This window comes from Ranitomeya variabilis, chromosome 2, assembly GCF_051348905.1.
Source record: "Ranitomeya variabilis isolate aRanVar5 chromosome 2, aRanVar5.hap1, whole genome shotgun sequence".
NCBI classification, from domain to species: Eukaryota; Metazoa; Chordata; class Amphibia; order Anura; family Dendrobatidae; genus Ranitomeya; species Ranitomeya variabilis.
In genome coordinates, this window is record NC_135233.1 from 772,676,412 (window position 1) to 772,699,871 (window position 23,460).

Genomic DNA, 23,460 nt, shown 5'->3' on the forward strand with positions numbered 1-23,460 from the left:
AAGATTTTTTTAGACCATCCTTTGCAAGGCCACAGGAGACAAGAAGTCTGAGGCACAGCCAATGCCTAGAGAGGATGGTACAAGAGTATCTCCAAGTTAACATCGATGCCATGACTGTGGAACTGGACCCTTGCTCATTTTGGGCTTCCAATCTTGAAAAATGGCCTGAGCTCGCCACTCACGCCTTGGAGATCTTGTCGTGCCCTGCAGCCAGCGTTCTCTCTGAACGTGTGTTCAGCGCTGCTGGTGGTGTGCTGACAGATAAGCGCACGCGGCTGTCCAGTGACAATGTAGACAGACTAACGTTCATCAAGATGAACAAATCCTGGATCCGCAAGGACTTTTCTACGCCTGCGTCATCTTGGGGAGACTAAAAGCTTGATGATTTTTGAAAATCACCTCACCAACCGTTTTAAAAAACTCTGGCGAAATTGATGCCACTTAAGTGGTGTCTGTGGCCAAATTTTTGGAAAAAATGGAGACTCTTTTATTTAGTCCCCTTGCTGAGTTTTACATGATGTTGCCATCGTCAATTCCAGGTGGGTGGAGTTGTCTGCAGAGTTGTTTACTCATACTATGGCCTGGGATTCAGAGGTCTGCTCCAAAGCATCAGTGTCTGCTAGTCAGCAGAGTAGCCCAGCCACCCGCCGCCTGTTTACCTAAGTATTATTTTTAACGGCATCTGGCCCAGGAAATCGTTTTGGGCCTAGTAGAATTTTGTGCTACTCAGCAGCGTACCCCACCCATGAAGCAAGCTACACCGCCTGTTTACCTAACTACTATTTTTTAACGGCATCTAGCCCGGGAAATCCTTTTGGGCCTAGTAGAATTTAGTGCTACTCAGCAGCGTACCCCACCCATGAAGCAAGCTACACCGCCTGTTTACCTAACTACTATTTTGTAATGGCATCTAGCCCAGGAAATCCTTTTGGGCCTAGTAGAATTTAGTGCTACTCAGCAGCGTACCCCACCCATGAAGCAAGCTACAACGCCTGTTTACCTAAGTACTATTTTTTAACAGCATCTGGCCCAGGAAATCCTTTAGGGCCTAGTAGCAATTTCTGCTACTCAGCAGCGTACCCCACCCATGAAGCAAGCTACACCGCCTGTTTACCTAAGTACTATTTTTTTACGGCATCCAGCCCAGGAAATCCTTTTGGGCCTAGTAGAATTTTGTGCTACTCAGCAGCGTACCCCACCCATGAAGCAAGCTACACCGCCTGTTTACCTAAGTACTATTTTTACCGGCATCTGGCCCAGGAAATCCTTTTTGGCCTAGTAGAATTTGGTGCTACTCAGCAGTGTACCCCACCCATGAAGCAAGCTACACCACCTGTTTACCTAACTAGTATTTTGTAACGGCATCTAGCCCGGGAAATCCTTTTGGGCCTAGTAGAATTTTGTGCTACTCAGCAGCGTACCCCACCCATAACGCAAGCTACACCGCCTGTTTACCTAAGTACTCTTTTTTAACGGCATCTGGCCCAGGAAATCCTTTTGGGCCTAGTAGCAATTTCTGCTACTCAACAGAGTACCCCACCCATGAAGCAAGCTACACCGCCTGTTTACCTAAGTACTATTTTTTAACGGCATCTGGCCCAGGAAATCCTGAAAGTTCGCATGATCTATTTCCTCCAATGAAAAGCACATAAAGTTCAATTATCTAAAGTTCATTCCAAAACGATCTATTTGATCAAATTATTATGTTGTGAGATGCACAAGGAGATTTGTGGTTGACGTGTCTAGGCAGTGGCAGTGGCAGAAGCCACATGGTAGAAGAATAGGATGGGGCACGCAAGGAAAAGTGTGGCATCAGCAGTACCAGAGGTATATATGACATGAAGAACAGAGAGTAAATGCCCAAAAGAGTGAGTCATGGCTCTGGAAGAAGTAGCAGAATGGTGCAGAAATCAGACAATGGACATGAAGGCAGGCAGATGTTATATGCAAATTAAAGTCAGCAGTGAGCACTGATTCATTTTGAAAAATGTAAGGTTTTATGTGCTGATGGAGAGCCATAGTTTCTAGTCTACTTGAGCCGGAATGTCAATGGTTTATTTTCCTTTTGCACAACATTCAGAATGCCAAAGAATAGACTGTCAGCAATGTTCAAAATAATTTATACACAGGAGATGCCTGAACATATGACTTGCTACCACTGCAAGAAGACTTTTCAAGCACTGTTGAGCCTTCTCCACCAATAGCATATGCGTTATAACCTGCTAGAGAATTGATTACAGGACAAGCAGATTTTGCATCAGATGATCTTTTAACTGCACCTCACCTGTGCAGTATTTTGCGAGACCTTCCACTTCTGAAGGCATCACCTCTTTGGCATACCTTCCAGGTTCCCAGGTCTTGTCCACTACAGAATGATCACTATCATTATCATCATCATCTACCTGCCATAGGCAGCTGGCAGTTAGTTGTCTCTCTGTGGGAAATTGTTTAAACTTGCAGACCCCACACCGGATTCCTTCCTCAAGATCTGCCCTGGCTCAGAGTGATACTATCACTATCAAAGGCACTAAATCCATGACTCGCAGAGCCAACAACACAGCTTTGTGTTTAAATCATGTCCTTTGTCACATCTGGCCTCATGTCATCCAAGTCCAAAAGTTGACTGGATAAACTTGGTATGGTATAGAAGGCTGAGCTGATTGAAGCTGATGTTGTCTACATCATCCTGCTGTGACTGAGAGGAGTGATGTGACATACATTTTATAATGTAGACTGTTTCCTCACCACAGAAATGCTTGCCAGAAGCAATAGAAGCCAAGTGTCACCTGACTTTGTTACTGCTCCTGCTAGTAGCACTGGTGCCGATGCTACTGGTGGCTCCCACATTTTTAAGGTATGTTTTTTTTTTTCTCACACAATGTCATATCAGTTGCCAGGGATATTATTTATTCTAACATTAATTTTGGACCCAACTATATTGTTTATATTGTTTGCAAAAAATTGTTAGCACTCTTAAAGATCAGTTGATGTTACATTTACTTTCTGAGAAAAAAAACAGATGCAAAATATAAATTTGAATATTTGTACTTCTCAACATCATTTTTTACCACTTCAAAAATGTCATCCTGTAAAAAAAACCTGTAGCATCTTGGACTTTTTTTTTTTACTTTTCAGATACCCCAAAATACTTTCTTACTGCTTTTGATGTCTCTTCCAAGCCTTAATTCAATATCAGCTTTAGATAATCTAATGCGTGCCCTGCCTATTTTGTATATAACATTATATTTTTCTTTAGATATGTCTCCCTCTTTCCATTTGATAATGATTTATTTCTTCCTTTTTAACATGCGTTTAAGTTCTGAGTTCATCCATCCTGGTTTCCTTAAATGCTTCCTATTTTTCTCTCTTTTAGGGATTGTTAACAATTGTGCTTTAGGAATCCAAATTTTCAAAATTTCCTATCCTTCCACAACATTTCTGTTCATAAGGACATCCAGACATGGGATCCCTACCATTCCTCTTTATGAGTCCCTCAAATTCCCTTAAATTCTGCCTTTCGGAAATCTAACCTTGAAGTCTGAGTCTTCACAGGTCTTCGTCCTCTAGTTATCCAAACGTCTATGATAGCATGATCGCTGCCTCCTGGGGTCCCAGCCACCTTTGCCTCTTCTTCCATTTCCTCACCATTTATCTGTTCATAAGAACTATATCCAAGGTAGCAGATCCCCTTGCTTTCTCATCTACCTTTTGGAAGAAAAAGTTATCAGCAAGAGAAGATAAGAATTTGCTGGACCTGTTACTTTTGCTTGAGAGTTTTCCAATAAATGTCTGGATAGTTGAAATCTCCCATCTACCTTGGCCACCTGATGCATAAAGAGTTCATCCATATCTTCTTCTTGCCAGGTGGCCTTTAGTAAACGCCTACAAAGTTTTCACAGAACTCCCAGTCACTGAAGCTTCAATCTCTGTGGAGATAAATGTTTTTGTAACATACAATGTGACACCTCCTCCCCATTTATTAAGTCTGTTTCTAGCAAATAAGTTGTATCCTTCTAGTCTTGTATCCCAATCATATGTATCATCCCACCAAGTTTCAGTGATGCCAATAACATCATACTTCTTTTCCTGCATTAGTAGCCCCAAGTCTCCTTTGTTTGTTGACTATGCTTTGTGCATTTGGTTAAAAACCTCTTAGTTTGTGATAAGCTTCTATTTCTACAATATTTTTGTTATTATGACTTTTTTTCTTCTTTTCCACTTCTAATAGCAGAATTATCAATAGTATTTGTTCACTGTATAGTTTTCCCTGGCCTTTTGCTTCCCTTCTCACAATGTTTTAGTTTATTGCTCGCCTGATGAGTGTAGCAAGGCAAATTCTATGTATGTGTTTTTCAGTCTTGGTAAGGTGCAGCCCATCTCTAGCAAGTGGTCTATCATATTGGCTATTCCCTCCGTGATCCAGAAATCCAAATCCTTGATGACGTCACCATCGATGAAGCCAGTTGTTTACCAGTAGAATCTTGTTCCATCTCCTTGCTCCATGATCATTCACTGGGAGGATGGACAGGAAGACCCCCTGTGCTCGCAGTTCTTTCACTTTCTTGCCTATGTCTTCAAAGTTGCTGCAGATGGTTTTGAGGTCCTTTCTTGTGGTGTGATTTATTCCTTCATGTATTAGCAAAAATGGGTAGTCATCTGTAGGTCTGAAGAGTCCTGATATCCTGTCAGAAACATTTTTGATTTTTGCACCTGGAAGACAGTACATTTCTCTTGAGGTTATATCTGGTTTGCAGATAGTGACCTATGTTTCTCTGAACATTTTACCTTCTCCATCCAAGAGGACTCTGAGCACTTACAAGGTTGTTCTTTGTGGGCAAAGTCTTATCTTGATGTATTTGCTCATTGTTCTGATGCATGAGAGCCTGGTACTTGTTTCTGAGCATTATGGGTGCTGACTGCCTTAGGATCCTACTGTTTCTCTGGATCATATCCTTCCATTCCCCTGTTTCTTCAAGAGCACTGCAAATTTCTTCTGTTTCTGTATTCTGAAGAGATACTTCTGCTCTGTCTAAAAAACTCCTCACCTTCCTTAATTTTCAATGTAGCTATTCTCTCTCCTAGATCTAGCAACTTTTCTTCCAACAGGGACACAGGCTTGAATTTCTGGAAGGTGAAGTTTGGCTTTTCCACTGGCAAGTCTGCGAACATGTAGCATGTAATGCAGCTCACCAAATGGCTACTGGCCTCTACCATGTTCTTACTGTTGACATGATGTAAAAGAAGTGAAGATCATGCCAAGACACCCCCCCGCTTTAGACCCTATAATCTATGCAAGTTGCAGAGTCCCATTCCGCTTCCTAACAAAGAAGAAGCCGGCTCCTGCTGGAGAAAAGACTTGTGAATGAATCTCCTTGTGAGATTTTCCATAACATATTCGGACATGGCTAGGGTCTCCGCCTGGGTCAGAGGGTAAATATGGCCTCGAGGACGTGAGGATCCTGGAAGCAGGTCTATAGGGCATGCCCCCCAAAAAAACAGTATTAGATTACGCCTCCTTTGCCTCTCGACCCATACCAGCAAGTTTAATTATTCCTCCACTTGGAGCTATGCCTCCTGGTTTTAGATAGCTAGTTTAGTTTTATAAATTGCAGGTTTTTTAAGTCATTTCCATAACAAAAAATGAAAAAAGTCACCCCGAAGTGCAAACATGTTCCTCATCATAGAGACAGATTCTTTGTGCTTCAGGGTGGGCCTGCAGGTAGGAAGTCAAGGGAGCATCATGAGCATTTGTTTCATGGCTATCTGTACCTTGTTCAGGGTGACATGAAGCAGGACCTGTACAAATCCGTGCCATACTGTAGCAACGTGTGATATCTTAGCTGCACTGCAGAAGAAGGGGAATTGGGAAGAGGAAATGTAAACTTCATGCACTATACTGTAGTGCCCTACATCACAAAGGTCGCAAAGTAACACCTATCATTAAGAATCTTTGAATTGGTAAACTGGCAGAATTAAATACCGAACGTATGAGCCTTTCTAAATGTAAAATCTTAGGAATGCAATGTCTGTATGATTGAATTAACAAAATCCTTGAAAATGGTTCAGGGTCATTCACAAATATTAATTTGCAATAACATTTGTAGGAGATGTTTCTCATGCAAAACCTTTTTTACACATTGCATGCTATTTGATATGATTGATATGCCTGTTATTTTATTATTTAATATGCCTGAATTGAGATGTGTGAACAAACAATAATAAAAAGGCTGGACGTTGAAACATAAATCTTTCAATTGATCCAACACTGAAATATTTAAAGTCATGTTTTAGAATTTGAATTCACACTTTCCTCTACAATGGGATCTACAGAATTCACGACATTTTATTATTTTTACATATTAGCAAACATTATAAAAGAATTATAATAACATAATGAAGATGTGCATATAATTTTATTTCAGTTAAGAAATAATTGGAGATAGCCATATTATGTGACTAATGCTCTGCTATGATTCCATTATTATTATTATTATTATTATTATTATTATTTATTTATATAGCACCATTGATTCCATGGTGCTGTACATGAGAAGGGGTTACATACAAGTCACAGATATCACATACAGTAGACAAACTTACAATGACAGACTGATACAGAGGGGCGAGGACCCTGCCCTTGCGGGCTTACATTCTGCAGGATTATGGGGAAGGAGACAGTAGGTTGGGGGTTCCGGTGTTGGTGAGGCGGTAGCTTCGGTAGTGATGAGGAGGCAGCGGGGTCAGTGCAGGCTGTAGGCTTTCCTGAAGAGATGTGTTTTCAGGCTCCGTCTGAAGGATCCGAATATGGTGGATAACCGGACATGTTGGGGCAGAGAATTCCAGAGGATGGGGGATATTCGGGAGAAGTCTTGGAGGCGATTGGATGAGGAGCGAATAAGTGTGGAGGAGAGAAGGAGGTCTTGGGAGGGCCGGAGATTACGTGAGGGAAGATATATGGAGATTAGTTCAGAGATATATGGAGGAGATAGGTTATGGATGGCCTTGTAGGTCAGTATTAGTAATTTGAACTGGATATGCTGAGGGAATGGGAGCCAGTGAAGAGATTTGCAGAGGGGGTAAGCGGAGGAGTAGCGAGGAGAGAGATGGATTAGTCGGGCAGCAGAGTTAAGGATGGACTGGAGAGGTGCAAGGGTGTTAGCAGGGAGGCCGCAGAAAAGGATGTTGCAGTAGTCAAGGCCGGAGATGATGAGGGCATGCACAAGCATTTTAGTAGATTGAAGGTTGAGGAAAGGATGGATTCTGGAGATATTTTTGAGCTGGAGGCAACAGGAGGTGGAAAGAGCTTGGAGTATTTCCATGAGAGTATCAAATAAAGTGTCTGCACTAGGGTTGAGCGAAACGGATCGTTCATTTTCATAAGTCGCCGACTTTTGGCAAAGTCGGCGTCTCATGAAACCGATCCGATCCCTGTGTGGGGTCGGCCATGCGGTACGCGACTTTCACGCCAAAGTCGCGTTTCAATGACGCTAAAAGCGCCATTTCTCAGCCAATGAAGGTGGACGCAGAGTGTGGGCAGCGTGATGACATAGATCTCAGTCTCCACCATCTTAGAGAAGGGCATTGCAGTGATTGGCTTGCTTTCTGCGGTGTCACAGGGGCTATAAAGGGGCGTTCCCGCCGACCGCCATCTTACTGCTGCTGATGTGAGCGTAGGGAGAGGTTGCTGCCGCTTCTTCAGAAGCAGGGATAGTGATAGGCAGGGTACATAAAGCTGCAAACCGCTTGTGCTGTAGCGATTTCCACTGTCCAACACCACCTTTTGTTTGCAGGGACAGTGGAAGCTACATTTTTTTTCCTCAGCGCTGTCGCTCATTGGGCTGCCCTAGAAGGCTCCCTGACCCTGATAGCTGCGTTGCTGTGCCTGTGTGTGTACGACGCTGTGCAAACCAACTGCTTTTTTCAAAGCACAAATCCTGTATTTCCTTCCTTTCTGCACAGCTATCTTGTGTGTTTGTCCACACTTTTGTGTGCAGCAGTCCTTTTTCTAGCTGCCTGCCATACTTTTCTGAGATAACTGCAGGGAGATAAATCTTGGCAAGTCTGCCTCCGTGCCATTGCTGTGGGTGGCATCTCACTCTCATTGTGTGGCACCGAAAAAAACACTGTGTGATACTTGGCCATTTTTTTTTTGTCTAAATTCTCCCTTTTCAAAAAAAAAAAGTTAGTGGGAGATAAATCTTGGCAAGTCTGCCTCCGTGCCATTGCTGTGGGTGGCATCTCACTCTCATTGTGTGGCACCGAAAAAAACACTGTGTGATACTTGGCCATTTTTTTTTTTTATTTAAATTCTCCCTTTTCAAAAAAAAAAAAAAGTTAGTGGGAGATAAATCTTGCAAGTCTGCCTCCGTGCCATTGCTGTGGGTGGCATCTCACTCTCATTGTGTGGCACCGAAAAGCCACTGTGTGATACTTGGCCATTTTTTTTTTTTTTTGTCTAAATTCTCCCTTTTCAAAAAAAAAAAAGTTAGTGAGAGATAAATCTTGGCAAGTCTGCCTCCGTGCCATTGCTGTGGGTGGCATCTCACTCTCATTGTGTGGCACCGAAAAAACCACTGTGTGATACTTGGCCATTTTTTTTTTGGGGGGGGTAAATTCTCACTTTTCAAAAAAAAAATAAGTTAGTGGGAGATAAATATTGGCAAGTCTGCCTCCGTGCCAGTCCTGTGTGTGGCATCTGTTTCTCATTGTGTCCCACCGAAAAGCAGTGTGTGTGTAATACTGGGCCTTTTTGTTTTTTTTGGGTAAATTCTCCCTTTTCAAAAAAAAAATAGTTAGTGGGAGATAAATCTTGGCAAGTCTGCCTCCGTGCCAGTCCTGTGTGTGGCATCTGTCTCTCATTGTGTCCCACCGAAAAGCAGTGTGTAATACTGGTCCTTTTTGTTTTTTTGGGGTAAATTCTCCCTTTTCAAAAAAAAAAAAAATAGTTAGTGGGAGATAAATATTGGCAAGTCTGCCTCCGTGCCAGTCCTGTGTGTGGCATCTGTTTCTCATTGTGTCCCACCGAAAAGCAGTGTGTGTGTAATACTGGGCCTTTTTGGTTTTTTTTGGTAAATTCTCCCTTTTCAAAAAAAAAATAGTTAGTGGGAGATAAATATTGGCAAGTCTGCCTCCGTGCCATTGCTGTGGGTGGCATCTCACTCTCATTGTGTGGCACCGAAAAAACCACTGTGTGATACTTGGCCATTTTTTTTTTTGTCTAAATTCTCCCTTTTCAAAAAAAAAAAAGTTAGTGGGAGATAAATCTTGGCAAGTCTGCCTCCGTGCCAGTCCTCTGTGTGGCATCTGTCTCTCATTGTGTCCCACCAAAAAGCAGTGTGTAATACTGGTCCTTTTTGTTTTTTTGGGGTAAATTCTCCCTTTTCAAAAAAAAAAATAGTTAGTGGGAGATAAATCTTGGCAAGTCTGCCTCCGTGCCAGTCCTCTGTGTGGCATCTGTTTCTCATTGTGTCCCACCGAAAAGCAGTGTGTGTGTAATACTGGTCCTTTTTGGGGTTTTTTGGGTAAATTCTCCCTTTTCAAAAAAAAAATAGTTAGTGGGAGATAAATCTTGGCAAGTCTGCCTCCGTGCCAGTCCTGTGTGTGGCATCTGTCTCTCATTGTGTCCCACCGAAAAGCAGTGTGTGTGTAATACTGGGCCTTTTTGGTTTTTTTTGGTAAATTCTCCCTTTTCAAAAAAAAAATAGTTAGTGGGAGATAAATATTGGCAAGTCTGCCTCCGTGCCATTGCTGTGGGTGGCATCTCACTCTCATTGTGTGGCACCGAAAAAACCACTGTGTGATACTTGGCCATTTTTTTTTTTGTCTAAATTCTCCCTTTTCAAAAAAAAAAAAGTTAGTGGGAGATAAATCTTGGCAAGTCTGCCTCCGTGCCAGTCCTCTGTGTGGCATCTGTCTCTCATTGTGTCCCACCGAAAAGCAGTGTGTAATACTGGTCCTTTTTGTTTTTTTGGGGTAAATTCTCCCTTTTCAAAAAAAAAAATAGTTAGTGGGAGATAAATCTTGGCAAGTCTGCCTCCGTGCCAGTCCTCTGTGTGGCATCTGTTTCTCATTGTGTCCCACCGAAAAGCAGTGTGTGTGTAATACTGGTCCTTTTTGGGGTTTTTTGGGTAAATTCTCCCTTTTCAAAAAAAAAATAGTTAGTGGGAGATAAATCTTGGCAAGTCTGCCTCCGTGCCAGTCCTGTGTGTGGCATCTGTCTCTCATTGTGTCCCACCGAAAAGCAGTGTGTAATACTGGTCCTTTTTGTTTTTTTGGGGTAAATTCTCCCTTTTCAAAAAAAAAAAATAGTTAGTGGGAGATAAATATTGGCAAGTCTGCCTCCGTGCCAGTCCTGTGTGTGGCATCTGTCTCTCATTGTGTCCCACCGAAAAGCAGTGTGTAATACTGGTCCTTTTTGTTTTTTTGGGGTAAATTTTCCCTTTTCAAAAAAAAAAATAGTTATTGGGAGATAAATATTGGCAAGTCTGCCTCCGTGCCAGTCCTGTGTGTGGCATCTGTCTCTCATTGTGTCCCACCGAAAAGCAGTGTGTAATACTGGTCCTTTTTGTTTTTTGGGGGTAAATTCTCCCTTTTCAAAAAAAAAAAAATAGTTAGTGGGAGATAAATCTTGGCAAGTCTGCCTCCGTGCCAGTCCTGTGTGTGGCATCTGTTTCTCATTGTGTCCCACCGAAAAGCAGTGTGTGTGTGTAATACTGGGCCTTTTTGGTTTTTTTTGGTAAATTCTCCCTTTAAAAAAAAAAAAAAATTAGTGGGAGATAAATATTGGCAAGTCTGCTTGAGTGCTGCTCCTGTGTGTGCCATCTGTCTCAAATTATTGGGGCACAGAAAACCGAGTGTGTAACATTGGGGCTGATTTTCCTTTCAGTGTCAGGCACCTATAAAGGTATATATAAATTCTACAGAAGTTTGAGTTCACCTTATAAGTTGTTTTACAGTAACAAATAGCGTTACTTTGGTTACGTTTTGCAAACAATGAGGAAGTCTAGTGGAAGAGGTCGTGGCCGTGGGCGGTCATTGTCAGCTGGTAATGATGGTAGTGGTGGTGGAGCATCAGGTGGTCGTGGTAAAAGCAGTACAGCACCTAAGTCTCGAGTTGTTGAGCCAAAAACGTTGTCTGCCTACACAAGGCCTCGAACGCTCTCTTTTCTGGGAGTAGGAAAACCACTTTTGAAGCCGGAGCAGGAGGAACAAGTATTGGCTTTCATTGCTCACTCTGCCTCTAGCTCTTTCGCCTCCTCCTCGGAAAGTGGCAAATGTCAGAGCAGTGCATCATCAGTGGATGCTCCCGGTCAGGAACAAGTCGCTTCCTTGTGTCCTTCACCCAGAACAACAGTGAAGGATGCGTCAGTCGACACAACAGGTTACTCCATGGAGCTCTTTACACATACCGTTCCTGGGTTAGACAGTGAAACAGTTAACAGGCCATGCCCATTAGAATTTGAATCGGACATGGAGTGCACAGATGCACAGCCACAGCCAGATTACTATGCTGTTCCTTTGACTCAGACAAGAACATTGCCCACGCAGTGTACTAAGGCAGAATCAAACCCAGCGGAGACTATGGTGCCCCGTCACAAACGCTATACCACCGGCTTACACGGTGACACAGATGAAGTTGCACACGACATAGAAGAGGAGGTCATAGATGACCCAGTTGTTGACCCCGATTGGCAGTCATTGGGGGAACAGGGTGCAGGCGGCAGTAGTTCAGAAGCGGAGGAGGAGGAGCCGCAGCAGGCATCAACATCACAACAGGTTCCATCTACCGGGCCCGTATCTGGCCAAAAACGCGTGGCAAAACCAAAACCTGTTGGAGGACAGCGTGGCCATCCGGTTAAAGAAGCTCAGTCTGCAATGCCTGAAAAGTTATCCGATAGTAGAAAGAGTGCAGTCTGGCATTTTTTTAAACAACATCCAAATGATCAGCGCAAAGTCATCTGTCAAAAATGTTCAACTACCTTAAGCAGAGGTCAGAATCTTAAAAGTCTAAATACAAGTTGCATGCATAGACATTTATCCACCATGCATTTGCAAGCCTGGAATAACTACCAAATGTCCCTAAAGGTTGCAGCACCCTCGGCCAATGAAGCTAGTCAGCAACGCTACATCCCTTCCCTCACTGTAAACCCACCATTTCCCGCACCACCGGCAGTATCTGTGCAGCTTTCGTCGACAGGCCAAAGCAGTCAGGGAATCACCAGGTTTGCAGTAGGAAACACTGCATGAAGGGCACCGGCAAGAATACCATCTCCAACCCTCTCTCACTCACCCATGTCCACCGGCACCACCGCTAGTTCCACGATCTCCAGCTCTCCAGTCAAGCTCACCCTACATGAGACTCTTGTTAGGAAAAGGAAGTACTCATCCTCGCATCCGCGTACACAGGGTTTGAACGCCCACATTGCTAGACTAATCTCATTAGAGATGATGCCCTACCGGTTAGTTGAAAGTGAAGCTTTCAAAGCGCTGATGGACTATGCTGTACCACGCTACGAGCTACCCAGTCGACACTTCTTTTCTAGAAAAGCCATCCCAGCCCTCCAACAGCATGTTAAAGACCGCATCGTCCATGCACTCAGACAGTCTGTGACTACAAAGGTGCACCTGACAACAGATGCATGGACCAGTAGGCATAGCCAGGGACGTTACGTGTCCATCACGGCACACTGGGTGAATGTGGTGGATGCAGGGTCCACAGGGGACAGCAATATTGGGACAGTTTTGCCTAGTCCACGGTCAAGGAAAGAGTTGGCTGTAGGCGTTAGCCCCTCCTCCTCCTCTTCCTCCTCCTCATGCAGAAGCGAGAGCTCGTCCACACACCGCAGTCGCACATCCACTCCATCCGCAACTGCCACTGTTGCACACCAGGTGTGCCATTATGGGACAGCTAGTGGCAAGCGTCAGCAGGCTGTATTGGCAATGAAGTGTTTGGGCGACAACAGACACACACCGCGGAAGTTCTGTCCGAGTTCTTGCTGAATGAAACTCAGTCATGGCTGGGCACTGTACATCTTGAGGCAGGCAAGGTTGTGAGTGATAACGGAAGGAATTTCATGGCTGCCATAGCCCTTTCCCAACTGAAACACATTCCTTGCCTGGCTCACACCTTAAACCTGGTGGTGCAGTGCTTCCTGAAAAGTTATCCGGGGTTACCCGACCTGCTCCTCAAAGTGCGCAGACTTTGCTCGCATATCCGCCGTTCGCCCGTACACTCCAGCCGTATGCAGAACTATCAGCGGTCTTTGAACCTTCCCCAGCATCGCCTAATCATCGACATTTCAACAAGGTGGAACTCCACACTGCACATGCTTCAGAGACTGTGCGAACAGAGGCGTGCTGTTATGTTTTTGTGGGAGGATACACATACACGGGCAGGCAGTTGGATGGCAGACATGGAGTTGTCAGGTGTGCAGTGGTCGAAGCTACTGCTCCATCCTGCATGTCCACATGGATAGTCCTTCTCTGAACCCTGCTTATACAGGTATTATACAGATGATCAGGTTTTAAATACATCAGATAGGGATTCTATACATTAGTTAGGACTGCTCTATAAGGGTATACCTTGACGATTTGGTGGAGCAGCTTAGTATACATTTTTTTGCAAAAAAACGTATCAACTAAATACCCTGTTTTCTTTACATCTTTTGACTAGCACTTGCTGATTACTGTGTGCTGATTACTGTGATTTTTTTTACAACAGAGTATTTTTGACCTCACTGTGCTCTTTTGTGTCGAAGCTACAAGACCTGTGTCAAGTCCCTCAGTGTTTTGAGGAATGCACACGGCTGGTTAGTGCAGACAACACCATAATAAGCATGAGCATCCCCCTAATGCGTCTGCTGATGCAAAGTTTGACGCACATAAAGGAGCAGGCGTCTGCAGCTGAGGAAGAGGAAAGCCTTGATGACAGTCAGCCATTGTCTGGTCAGGGCCGTGTAGAGGACGCGGTAGCGGGCGAAGAGGAGGACGAGGATGAGGAGGATGATGGGGATGAGTACTTTTTGAATGAGGAAGCTTCTCCTGGGCCAACAGAAATTAGTGGCGTTGCAAGGCCGGGTTCTGTTTTTTTAAGGGAGACAAGTGACGTAGATTTGCCTGTAAGAGCCCCTTCAACCAGCACAACCGCAGATTTGACAACTGGAACTTTGGCACACATGGCGGATTATGCCTTACGTACCCTCAAAAGGGACACACACGTTATTAAAATGATGAGCGATGACGATTACTGGTTGGCCTGCATCCTTGACCCTCGCTATAAAGGCAAATTGCAAAATATTATGCCACATGAGAACCTCGAACAAATATTAGCAACCAAACAAGCTACTCTTGTAGACCGTTTGATTCAGGCATTCCCAGCACACAGCGCCGGTGATGGTTCTCACACGAGCTGCAGGGGGCTACAGGGCAGAGGTGTTAGAGGTGCACAGATCAGAAGTGGCGTTGGACAGAGGGGTTTTCTGACCAGGTTGTGGAGTGATTTCGCAATGACCGCAGACAGGACAGGTACTGCAGCATCTATTCAAAGTGACAGGAGACAACATTTGTCCAGTATGGTTACTAACTATTTTTCTTCCGTTATCGATGTTCTCCCTCAACCGTCATTCCCATTTGATTACTGGGCATCAAAATTAGACACCTGGCCTGAATTGGCAGAATATGCGTTGCAGGAGCTTGCTTGCCCAGCAGCTAGTGTGCTATCAGAAAGAGTATTCAGTGCTGCTGGTTCAATATTAACCGAAAAAAGGACTCGTCTGGCTACCCAAAATGTGGATGATCTCACCTTCATTAAAATGAACTACTCCTGGATTTCAAATTATTTTGCCCCACCTTTCCCGGCTGACACCTAGCTTTCCTATAAAAAGGTCTTGCTTGTGGACTGGTCTTACTGAGTGTTCCAATCTGTTAATTTGCAGCAGCTGTTTGTCCAGCATACGACATGTTTACACCTCCCCCAATGGGAAAAATCCCCCCACGGGGCCGTTGTCTCGCCACTTGGCGCAAGCACCCGTTACAGTGCTGATTGTCTGAAGAGGTGGGTGTGCCCGATTTTGGTCGACGGCACTGCCACTGGGTCCCTCATAGTACAATGTAGTGTCTCTGGCGGTGGTGGTGCGCACCCAACGTCAGACACACCGTTGTAACATGAGGGGCCCTGGGGCAGTACCGCCGGCCACAAGAGAGTCCCCCCCCAGCTCAAACTGTGCTCTACCACGTGCAAAATTATCTCGCACAGCTCCACCAATGTTTAGTCTATGCACTGACATCATTCAATGCCTGGCACTGACAAACAATACCAATTTGTTTGCATCTATGATGCTAGTTAAAGTAGTCTGGGTCAGTGTCCTATATTGACACCAGTAAATACTAATTTACTGCCAAATTACTTTGTCATAAACTCTGCAGATGAGCCCACCCCTGTACCTAAGCATGCCACCCTTTTTTTACTTATAGTTGTTTTGCGAGACATTCACATCTATTTATTTTTTTGGAGTACTAACTGTGTCAGACACGCCTTGCAATACTCCTCCACTGACCACAATGCTGCCTGCCTGTGTATCCATGTAACCGATGTAAAACTGCCATGACTGCCTACTGTTTGTTATTTTAGGCCTTTGATAGCCTGTCTGCGGCCCCTACTTGCAATACTCCTCCACTGACCACAATGCTGCCTGCCCGTGTATCCATGTAACCGATATAAAACTGCCATGACCCTATTGTTTGTTATTTTAGGCCTTTGATAGCCTGTCTGCGGCCCCTACTTGCAATACTCCTCCACTGACCACAATGCTGCCTGCCTGTGTATCCATGTAACCTATGTAAAACTGCCATGACTGCCTACTGTTTGTTATTTTAGGCCTTTGTGAGCCTGTCTGCGGCCCCTACTTGCAATACTCCTCCACTGACCACAATGCTGCCTGCCCGTGTATCCATGTAACCGATATAAAACTGCCATGAGCCTATTGTTTGTTATTTTAGGCCTTTGTGAGCCTGTCTGCGGCCCCTACTTGCAATACTCCTCCACTGACCACAATGCTGCCTGGAGTGCCTGCCTGTGTATCCATGTAACCGATGTAAAACTGCCATGACTGCCTACTGTTTGTTATTTTAGGCCTTTGATAGCCTGTCTGCGGCCCCTACTTGCAATACTTCTCCACTGACCACAATGCTGCCTGCCCGTGTATCCATGTAACCGATATAAAACTGCCATGAGCCTATTGTTTGTTATTTTAGGCCTTTGTGAGCCTGTCTGCGGCCCCTACTTGCAATACTCCTCCACTGACCACAATGCTGCCTGGAGTGCCTGCCTGTGTATCCATGTAACCGATGTAAAACTGCCATGACTGCCTACTGTTTGTTATTTTAGGCCTTTGTGAGCCTGTCTGCGGCCCCTACTTGCAATACTCCTCCACTGACCACAATGCTGCCTGCCCGTGTATCCATGTAACCAATATAAAACTGCCATGAGCCTATTGTTTGTTATTTTAGGCCTTTGTGAGCCTGTCTGCGGCCCCTACTTGCAATACTCCTCCACTGACCACAATGCTGCCTGCCTGTGTATCCATGTAACCGATATAAAACTGCCATGAGCCTATTGTTTGTTATTTTAGGCCTTTGTGAGCCTGTCTGCGGCCCCTACTTGCAATACTCCTCCACTGACCACAATGCTGCCTGCCCGTGTATCCATGTAACCGATATAAAACTGCCATGAGCCTATTGTTTGTTATTTTAGGCCTTTGTGAGCCTGTCTGCGGCCCCTACTTGCAATACTCCTCCACTGACCACAATGCTGCCTGGAGTGCCTGCCTGTGTATCCATGTAACCGATGTAAAACTGCCATGACTGCCTACTGTTTGTTATTTTAGGCCTTTGTGAGCCTGTCTGCGGCCCCTACTTGCAATACTCCTCCACTGACCACAATGCAGCCTGGAGTGCCTGCCTGTGTATCCATGTAACCAATGTAAAACTGCCATGACTGCCTACTGTTTGTTATTTTAGGCCTTTGTGAGCCTGTCTGCGGCCCCTACTTGCAATACTCCTCCACTGACCACACCAATGCTGCCCGTGTACCCCTGGAACCTATTTAAAAGTTCATAGAGCCTAGTTATATATTTTATTTACTATTAATAAGGCCATGATGGACTACGCTGTACCACGCTACAAGCTAAGCAGTCGACACTTCTTTTGCGAGAAAAGCCATCCCAACCCTCCACCAGCATGTAGAAGACCGCATTGTCCATGCACTCTGGCAATCTGTGGGTACAAAGGTGCACCTGACAACAGACGCATGGACCTGTAGGCATGGCCACGGAAGATTACGTGTCCATTACGGCGCAATGGGTTAATGTGTTGGATGCATGGTCCACAGGGGACAGCCTACTAAGTCTGTCTGCAGTCCCTAACTCAAATTGTCCTCCACTGTCTAAATCGGAGCTTCCACCTTCTGGCTTTCGGCCTATAGTATCAGATATGAAACTGCATTTGGCCTTCAACTTTGGTTACGGCCTACTAACGGTGTCTGCCCCTCCCTGGTGTTTTTCCTCAACTGAATAAAGCTGAGCTTCAACCTTCTGGCTTTCGGCCTATAGTATCAGATATGAAACTGCATTTGGCCTTCAACTTTGGTTAGGGCCTACTAACGGTGTCTGCCCCTGCCTGGTGTTTTTCCTCAACTGAATAAAGCTGAGCTTCAACCTTCTGGCTCTCATTAAGTGCTGTTATTTTAAAAATTGGTGGTTAGGGCCTACTAACGGTGTCTGCCCCTCCCTGGTGTTTGCCCTCAACTGAATAAAGCTGAGCTTCAACCTTCTGGCTCTCATTAAGTGCTGTGTTTTTAAAAATTGGTGGTTAGGGCCTACTAACGGTGTCTGCCCCTCCCTGGTGTTTGCCCTCAACTGAATAAAGCTGAGCTTCAACCTTCTGGCTCTCATTAAGTGCTGTGTTTTTAAAAATTGGTGGTTAGGGCCTACTAACGGTGTCTGCCCCTCCCTGGTGTTTGCCCTCAACTGAATAAAGCTGAGCTTCAACCTTCTGGCTCTCATTAAGTGCTGTGTTTTTAAAAATTGGTGGTTAGGGCCTACTAACGGTGTCTGCCCCTCCCTGGTGTTTTTCCTCAACTGAATAAAGCTGAGCTTCATCCTTCTGGCTTTCGGCCTATAGTATCAGATATGAAACTGCATTTGGCCTTCAACTTTGGTTACGGCCTACTAACGGTGTCTGCCCCTGCCTGGTGTTTTTCCTCAACTGAATAAAGCTGAGCTTCAACCTTCTGGCTTTCGGCCTATAGTATCAGATATGAAACTGCATTTGGCCTTCAACTTTGGTTACGGCCTACTAACGTTGTCTGCCCCTGCCTGGTGTTTTTCCTCAACTGAATAAAGCTGAGCTTCCATCTTCTGGCTTTCGGCCTATAGTATCAGATATGAAACTGCATTTGGCCTTCAACTTTGGTTACGGCCTACTAACGGTGTCTGCCCCTGCCTGGTGTTTTTCCTCAACTGAATAAAGCTGAGCTTCAACCTTCTGGCTTTCGGCCTATAGTATCAGATATGAAACTGCATTTGGCCTTCAACTTTGGTTACGGCCTACTAACGGTGTCTGCCCCTGCCTGGTGTTTTTCCTCAACTGAATAAAGCTGAGCTTCAACCTTCTGGCTCTCATTAAGTGCTGTTATTTTAAAAATTGGTGGTTAGGGCCTACTAACGGTGTCTGCCCCTCCCTGGTGTTTGCCCTCAACTGAATAAAGCTGAGCTTCAACCTTCTGGCTCTCATTAAGTGCTGTGTTTTTAAAAATTGGTGGTTAGCGCCTACTAACGGTGTCTGCCCCTCCCTGGTGTTTGCCCTCAACTGAATAAAGCTGAGCTTCAACCTTCTGGCTCTCATTAAGTGCTGTGTTTTAAAAAATTGGTGGTTAGGGCCTACTAACGGTGTCTGCCCCTCAGTGGTGTTTTTCCTCAACTGAATAAAGCTGAGCTTCAACCTTCTGGCTTTCGGCCTATAGTATCAGATATGAAACTGCATTTGGCCTTCAACTTTGGTTACGGCCTACTAACGGTGTCTGCTCCTGCCTGGTGTTTTTCCTCAACTGAATAAAGCTGAGCTTCAACCTTCTGGCTCTCATTAAGTGCTGTTATTTTAAAAATTGGTGGTTAGGGCCTACTAACGGTGTCTGCCCCTCCCTGGTGTTTGCCCTCAACTGAATAAAGCTGAGCTTCAACCTTCTGGCTCTCATTAAGTGCTGTGTTTTTAAAAATTGGTGGTTAGGGCCTACTAACGGTGTCTGCCCCTCCCTGGTGTTTGCCCTCAACTGAATAAAGCTGAGTTTCAACCTTCTGGCTCTCATTAAGTGCTGTTATTTTAAAAATTGGTGGTTAGGGCCTACTAACGGTGTCTGCCCCTCCCTGGTGTTTTTCCTCAACTGAATAAAGCTGAGCTTCAACCTTCTGGCTTTCGGCCTATAGTATCAGATATGAAACTGCATTTGGCCTTCAACTTTGGTTACGGCCTACTAACGGTGTCTGCCCCTGCCTGGTGTTTTTCCTCAACTGAATAAAGCTGAGCTTCAACCTTCTGGCTCTCATTAAGTGCTGTTATTTTAAAAATTGGTGGTTAGGGCCTACTAACGGTGTCTGCCCCTCCCTGGTGTTTGCCCTCAACTGAATAAAGCTGAGCTTCAACCTTCTGGCTCTCATTAAGTGCTGTTATTTTAAAAATTGGTGGTTAGGGCCTACTAACGGTGTCTGCCCCTCCCTGGTGTTTGCCCTCAACTGAATAAAGCTGAGCTTCAACCTTCTGGCTCTTATTAAGTGCTGTGTTTTTAAAAACTGGTGGTTAGGGCCTACTAATGGTGTCTGCCCCTCCCTGGTGTTTGCCCTCAACTGAATAAAGCTGAGCTTCAACCTTCTGGCTCTCATTAAGTGCTGTGTTTTTAAAAATTGGTGGTTAGGGCCTACTAACGGTGTCTGCCCCTCCCTGGTGTTTGCCCTCAACTGAATAAAGCTGAGCTTCAACCTTCTGGCTTTCGGCCTATAGTATCAGATATGAAACTGCATTTGGCCTTCAACTTTGGTTACGGCCTACTAACGGTGTCTGCTCCTGCCTGGTGTTTTTCCTCAACTGAATAAAGCTGAGCTTCAACCTTCTGGCTTTCGGCCTATAGTATCAGATATGAAACTGCATTTGGCCTTCAACTTTGGTTACGGCCTACTAACGGTGTCTGCCCCTCCCTGGTGTTTGCCCTCAACTGAATAAAGCTGAGCTTCAACCTTCTGGCTCTCATTAAGTGCTGTTATTTTAAAAATTGGTGGTTAGGGCCTACTAACGGTGTCTGCCCCTCCCTGGTGTTTGCCCTCAACTGAATAAAGCTGAGCTTCAACCTTCTGGCTCTCATTAAGTGCTGTGTTTTCAAAAATTGGTGGTTAGGGCCTACTAACGATGTCTGCCCCTCCCTGGTGTTTGCCCTCAACTGAATAAAGCTGAGCTTCAACCTTCTGGCTCTCATTAAGTGCTGTGTTTTTAAAAATTGGTGGTTAGCGCCTACTAACGGTGTCTGCCCCTCCCTGGTGTTTGCCCTCAACTGAATAAAGCTGAGCTTCAACCTTCTGGCTCTCATTAAGTGCTGTGTTTTAAAAAATTGGTGGTTAGGGCCTACTAATGGTGTCTGCCCCTCAGTGGTGTTTTTCCTCAACTGAATAAAGCTGAGCTTCAACCTTCTGGCTTTCGGCCTATAGTATCAGATATGAAACTGCATTTGGCCTTCAACTTTGGTTACGGCCTACTAACGGTGTCTGCTCCTGCCTGGTGTTTTTCCTCAACTGAATAAAGCTGAGCTTCAAGCTTCTGGCTCTCATTAAGTGCTGTTATTTTAAAAATTGGTGGTTAGGGCCTACTAACGGTGTCTGCCCCTCCCTGGTGTTTGCCCTCAACTGAATAAAGCTGAGCTTCAACCTTCTGGCTCTCATTAAGTGCTGTGTTTTTAAAAATTGGTGGTTAGGGCCTACTAACGGTGTCTGCCCCTCCCTGGTGTTTGCCCTCAACTGAATAAAGCTGAGCTTCAACCTTCTGGCTCTCATTAAGTGCTGTTATTTTAAAAATTGGTGGTTAGGGCCTACTAACGGTGTCTGCCCCTCCCTGGTGTTTTTCCTCAACTGAATAAAGCTGAGCTTCAACCTTCTGGCTTTCGGCATATAGTATCAGATATGAAACTGCATTTGGCCTTCAACTTTGGTTACGGCCTACTAACGGTGTCTGCCCCTGCCTGGTGTTTTTCCTCAACTGAATAAAGCTGAGCTTCAACCTTCTGGCTCTCATTAAGTGCTGTTATTTTAAAAATTGGTGGTTAGGGCCTACTAACGGTGTCTGCCCCTCCCTGGTGTTTGCTGTTGTGAATTTGGATTCTGGGCTCCCCCGGTGGCTACTGGTGGAATTGAACTGGTGTCTTCATCTTCTCTGTTCACCTGTTCCCATCAAGATGTGGGAGTCGCTATATAACCTTGCTGCTCTGTTAGTTGCTTGCCGGTCAACAATGTTATCAGAAGCCTCTCTGTGCTTGTTCCTGCTCCTAGACAACTACTAGATAAGTTGGACTCTTGTCCATGTTTGTTTTTGCATTTTTGTTCCAGTTCACAGCTGTAGTTTCGTTACTGTGTCTGGAAAGCTCTTGTGAACAGGAATTGCCACTCTGGTGTTATGAGTTAATGCCAGAGTTTTAAAGTAATTTCTGGATGGTGTTTTGATAGGGTTTTCAGCTGACCATGAAAGTGTCCTTTCTGTCTTCTGCTATGTAGTAAGTGGACCTCAAATTTGCTAAACCTATTTTCATACTACGTTTGTTATTTCATCTTAATTCACCGCCAATACATGTGGGGGGCCTCTGTCTCCTTTCGGGGTATTTCTCTAGAGGTGAGCTAGGACTAATATTTTCCTCTGCTAGCATTATTTAGTCCTCCGGCTGGTGCTGGGCATCTAGAATCAACGTAGGCATGCTACCCGGCCACTGCTAGTTGTGCGTTAGGTTTAGTTCATGGTCAGCTCAGTTCCCATCTTCCAAGAGCTAGTTCCTATATATGCTGAGGCAATGTTCTCTTGCCATTGAGATCATGACAGTTTGACCGGCCCACTAAAGGGTTAAAATCCTTGGCTGAGAAAGGAGAGAAATAAGTAGTCTGCTGAAATTTTTTTTTTTTTTTTTTTTTCTCTCCTTCTAATCTTTGAATGGCTCTGTGTCCACCTGTTTGTAATGGATCTTCAGAGTGTAACTGCAGGTTTGAATAATCTCGCCACGAAGGTACAAAATTTGCAAGATTTTGTTTGTCATGCACCTGTATCTGAGCCGAGAATTCCTTTGCCGGAATTTTTCTCGGGGAATAGATCTGGGTTTCAGAATTTTCGAAATAATTGCAAATTATTTTTGTCCCTGAAATCTCGCTCTGCCGGAGACCCTGCACAGCAGGTCAGGATTGTGATTTCCTTGCTCCGGGGCGACCCTCAAGACTGGGCTTTTTCATTGACACCAGGGGATCCTGCGTTGCTCAATGTGGATGCGTTTTTTCTGGCCTTGGGGTTGCTTTATGACGAACCTCATTTGGAGCTTCAGGCAGAAAAAACTTTGATGTCCCTATCTCAGGGGCAAGATGAAGCGGAAATTTACTGCCAAAGATTCCGTAAATGGTCTGTGCTTACTCAGTGGAATGAGTGCGCCCTGGCGGCGACTTTCAGAGAGGGTCTCTCTGATGCCATTAAGGATGTTATGGTGGGGTTCCCTGTGCCTGCGGGTCTGAATGAGTCCATGACAATGGCTATTCAGATCGATAGGCGTTTGCGGGAGCGCAAACCAGTGCACCATCTGGCGGTGTCCACTGAGAAGTCGCCAGAGAGTATGCAGTGTGATAGAATTCTGTCCCGAAGCGAGCGGCAGAATTTTAGACGGAAAAATGGGTTGTGTTTCTATTGTGGTGATTCTACTCATGTTATATCAGCATGCTCTAAGCGCACTAAAAAGCTTGGTAAATCTGTTTCCATTTGCACCTTACCGTCTAAGTTTATTCTTTCTGTGACCCTGATTTGCTCTTTGTCATCTATTACCACGGACGCCTATGTCGACTCTGGCGCCGCTTTGAGTCTTATGGATTGGTCCTTTGCCAAACGCTGTGGGTATGATTTAGAGCCTTTGGAGACTCCTATTCCTCTGAAGGGGATTGACTCCACCCCATTGGCTAATAATAAACCACAATACTGGACACAAGTAACTATGCGTATTAATCCGGATCACCAGGAGATTATTCGCTTTCTGGTGCTGTATAATCTACATGATGATTTGGTGCTAGGATTGCCTTGGCTGCAATCTCACAACCCAGTCCTCGACTGGAGAGCTATGTCTGTGTTGAGCTGGGGATGTAAGGGGGCTCATGGGGATGTACCTGTGGTTTCCATTTCATCATCTAT